Source organism: Engraulis encrasicolus, chromosome 7 (genome assembly GCF_034702125.1).
Source record: "Engraulis encrasicolus isolate BLACKSEA-1 chromosome 7, IST_EnEncr_1.0, whole genome shotgun sequence".
NCBI classification, from domain to species: Eukaryota; Metazoa; Chordata; class Actinopteri; order Clupeiformes; family Engraulidae; genus Engraulis; species Engraulis encrasicolus.
Window position 1 is genome coordinate 48,261,308 of NC_085863.1, and position 5,000 is coordinate 48,266,307.

Here is a 5,000-nt window from a genome sequence, read left to right on the forward strand (position 1 = left end):
TAATAAGCGGGTTAACGTTCGGCGAGTCGGTCGCTTTGTGGAATAGCAGCACTTCAGAGAGAACAAGACCCCTCCGCTCCGCGTCGGGGTCTAAAGATTCTCTCTGTCGTGCTACTATTCCACGGTAGCGACCTTCTCGCCGACCGTTGTCCCTTATGTAATGTAATGTAATGTAATGTAATACGTACAAAAACAAACACACGCATGTGCATACATACAGAGAATGGCCTGAGAATACATATAGAGGATTCTTCATCTCCTGCACACTCTGCAGTGATAGGGGAGAAGACACACAGTGCACAGTCGTACACACACACAGACACACACACACACACACACACACACACACACACACACACACACACACACACACACACACACACAGACACACACACACTCACGAGGGTGCATATGCGGCTGTGTGTGCACAACACACGGGCACAAGTGCACACGCATGCCCACACGAGTGCGCAGGCATGAGCATACACACACACACACTCTTACTCGCTCAAGATCACTCCTTTTTCATCAGTGGTTTCCACTATCAGGTCAGCATTGTCATAAAGCAACTGAACTAGTGGCAAGGACAAATGGATACATAAAAAGTCCCCTCCCAAGGTGACCGCCTGAGGAGGTGTTGTTAAAATGGCTGGGATGAATGTCACTGTGCTGTCGTCTGAGCCACTCTGAGCTGCGCTTGGCTGTACTGTGCAACACTGAGCTCTGCTGAGTGGTGTTGTTAGGCACATTGATGTACTGTGTTGACTTGTGCTGCTAGGCACTTTACTGTGTTGAGTGCTATGCTGTACTGCCATGTCTGTGCTGTGTAGTACTGCCCTGTACTCTCCCATACTGTTCTGTGTTATGAGTTGTGTTGTTAGGTGCTGTGCAGAGCTGTGCTGCACTTTTCCTTTCATGCTCTATTGCAATGTTTTGCAAACTTTTTCAGACCAAGGACCACTTTGTCCTGGCCTGGTTTTACCAGACCGCATTCATTACCTCGTAATTAATTTTTGGTCTGGATCCTCGATGCCCTGGAGCACGTGGGTGGGAGGAGTGAGCTCAGCTCTGGTTTGAAATGGGCGGTGACCAATTGCTGACAGTTGACGTTCATGACAAATTTATGCCCAGTGCGTTTGCTTATTGGCCGTCTGGTAGATGACTGAAAACCCTCCCGAGAGAAGTGTAATCAGAACATTCTTGAATTTCGAAGTAATGCGAAATGAATGGTCTGTCCTGTCGGGCTAACTTTGTCCCCCCAAAAAATGTTCAGGGACCACCTCTTAACTGAACTGACAGTTGACGGTTGCTAATTACACATGGCTAATTTCGATGCAGATCACTGATATGATACAGTATCTGACCTTTCTTTCACATTACAAGCCTATCTTATTGTGGTGAAAATAGGACTTCAACTTTGTTTTAGCTTTGTAACAATGTCACAAATATAGCCTACCACTAGATTGTCTTTGAAAATTTGAAATCCTCTCATGGACCACCTGAGCTCTGTCGCGGACCTCCAGTGGACCCTGGACCCCACTTTGAGACTTCTCTATTATGCTGGGGCTAAAGACGTGTCATGTTATGCTGGTCAATACTGCACGGTCCTGTACTGTCTTGCACTGCACAGCAGTACCCACTATACTGCTTCCCAGACATGTAAGTGGGGCTGCATGGCGCTGGCCAAGCGGGCCGCAGTCTAGAGATTTATGGCCCCGGATGATGCATGGCCCAGTGTGGAGCTCACACAGGGAAAGGTCACACGGCCATTTGTTCTCATTTAGGAAGCCCTGTGGCACACTCAGATGCACACACCTGAGAGGAGGTGGAGAGATAGGGAAATAGAGAGATAGAGAGATAAAGAGATGAGAGAGAGAGAGAGACAATGAGAGAGCTAGATATATATATATATATATATATATATATATAGAGAGAGAGAGAGAGAGAGAGAGAGAGAGAGAGAGAGAGAGAGAGAGAGAGAGAGAGAGAGAGAGAGAGAGAGAGAGAGAGAGAGAAAAGAAATGCTTTGCAGTAGAGGAATGAGGAGGAATGCATGTAGTTCCCAGCCCAGCACTGCTACCACTTTCTTGTTTCAACCAAATGACAAGCTCCTCCCTCGACAAGCTCCATAAAAACATATTTTACCAGGCAGACACACAGGCACACAAACACACTGACACACGCACACATACGCATGCACGCACACACACATGCGTGTCCGTGCACGCATTCATGTACACACACACACGCACACACAAATGTACTCAGGCACGCACGCACGCACACACAAACACACCCCTCCATCCATCCATCTGGAAGTCTGCGGATATCTTTGATCTGTAGATGCCCCTTAAACACACCCATTAGTGCTACTGTCAGGGCCCGACTACTGAGCATCTGGTTTTGCGGACGGGACATCTGGTCCAAAGCTTTTAATGAGCACTCGTGAAACGCGGCGGACCTTTTCACCTGGCCTCTCCTCCTTTTTATTATCGATATTGGGAGGAGGAGGAGGAGGAGGAGGAGGAGAGGGCAGAGAGGTCTGTGGCGGTCTGCTTTCATAGACGCCGTGGGGTGTCTACAAGTGGCACAGCTGCAGCATCAGGCTACTAATATACTGAGAGCCTGGGAAACACACTGAACTGATTAGCTGGTGAAGATGGTGGGGAAAGGCACTAGCGTTAACTAAAAGACGTATTCATAGACTGAGAGGAAATTACCAGGTATCCTATTGACCATGACCAAACAGTAGGGCACTAGGTTACTACACCGGCGACCCGGGTTCGATTCCAGCCTGGGTCATTTGCCATTCTGTCCCCGTCTGTCTCTCTCCACTGGTGTCCTGTCCCTCTGTCACTATCCTATCATAGATAAAGCACAAAAGCCCCGCCCCCCAAAAATGTGCAAACTTGCACAGATAGATAACTTCAGCTACACAGACAACAAAAACTACCAGGTAGGCCTATACTACCGTAGTTCATCCCAATATACAATACACATACACACACACACACACACACACACACACACACACACACACACACACACACACACACACACACACACACACACACACACACACACACACACACACACACACAGAGGATTCAAAACATGGTCTCATATAGACCGCTGAGCACCACGGCGAACAAACCGGTGTGATAGCTTTTGTGATACAACTATGCACCGGATTCTCGTGCAAATGTACAATTGCACATTGCCCTTATCACACTTGCTATTGGCAGCAGTGTTGCCAGATTGGGCGGGTGCCCGCCCAATTGGGCTACTTGGGATGAGCGTCTGCGGGTAAAAACGGGAAAAGTTGGCCATTTGGCGTTTTTTTCGGCCGCTTTGGGCCCATAGAAGTCAATGTCGATTTGTGCAATTTGATGATTTGCGCGGAATTTAGCGCATTTTGGCGGTTTTTGAGAAGCTTTTGGGCGGGATTTGGTCAGACACATCTGGCAACACTGATTGGCAGAAAGAAACTTTGACTCCATTAAAGGACCAGTTCAGTCAATTTCAACATGCAGTTGTAATGCTCACACTACCCTGGACTTGTCAGTACCTGAGATTTTTTTCTTCTTCTTCTTCAGCCGTTTCCGAGATCCTGGTCATTGTAATGGGGGCAGCGCTTTGTTTACATTTCAAAAAAACATTTAAATGTATTCCTAAAAACATCCAAAAGGTTATAAAACATCAGCAGACAACTAGCAACCAGTGGTACCTTTTGGGAAAATATTTGGAGTAGGCCTATGTTAATTAATTTTTTTTTTTAAACAAACGCTGCCCCCATTAGAATAGCTCATATCCCGGAAATGGCTGAACCGAAAATGTGGCATCAGCGGGTACTGACAAATCAAGGGTAGCGTGAGCAATACAACAGCATATTGAAATTGACTGAACTGGTCCTTTAAGTTGGACTCCATTAGACACCATGTTTAGTATTACCTGTTCAATTACAACCAATACCCACAGCATGTGTCTATATACAGTAGTGTGAAGTATGCTGACTGGTGTGAGCTGATCTGAGAAGCCTATTTTGACCACAACAGCCAAAATGAATGAAATCTGACTCGGAGGCCCTGCCGTGGACAACCGGCAGGCCACTCGCCAGCCATGCGGCTGACCCAGGTTCGATTCCCGGTCCTTTGCCGACCTCTCCCCATCTCTCTCCCAATTCACTTCCTCTCCACCTCTCACAATGTCCTATCAAATAAGTTCGAAAAAGACAAAAAAAGAGAATCTGACTCGGAGAGGCCAGGCCAAAATCATCTACACTCCACCGGGCAAAAGCCCTGTATGCTATATGGCCAATCCAGCCATGGCCTGCTGTGATCCTGTTTACTGACTAGACTCAGATGTTCAAAACTCAGTTTATTTGTCGCCGACCCGATCCGCCCATTGCCCAAGGACATCACATCACAGCCCAAGAACAACACAACACAACACGGCAGCACAGCAGAGCACAGCAGAGCCCTGCTACTAATCACACCATAGCAAGACCAAGGTCACCGGAGGCGCTCCCTCCCGGGGGACAATGATGACCGCTGTCAATACTGGACAGCTTTACAGCCTGAATTTACTCCCACACATGAAAAATGTGGTGGATATGTGGCTGGGCGCTCAGAGGAGTGTTTGTGTGTTTTGTCTATCTGTGAGATCATCATTATTCAGTTCAGGGTCTATTTAGTACAACATAGGGGATTATTAAGAGTGAAGATAAATAAGTTTAAGTACGTTAACAAGATAGAACAGTAATAATGTCATTTATAAGACACACAATAAAAATGTAGGGCAGTTCACACATTCAGCGATGTGGTAAATACACACCACATGAAATACTGAAGGGAAAATAAATAAGCAAACAAAAATATTATAAAATCAATTTCTATTGTACTCTATTGCATATTCCATCTATTCTCTAGCTGTTGGGATAAACCGTGTGTGTGTGTGTGTGTGTGTGTGTGTGTGTGTGTGTGTGTGTGTGTGTGTGTGTG

General features: G+C 46.6%; 1 protein-coding gene across 1 annotated transcript in view; it reads right to left on the minus strand.

Moving 5' to 3' along the window:
* The window catches only part of LOC134453036 (actin-binding LIM protein 3-like), a 151,203-nt gene that overhangs the window by 53,866 nt on the left and 92,337 nt on the right, over positions 1-5,000 (minus strand). The gene's annotated exons all lie outside the window — the stretch shown is intronic.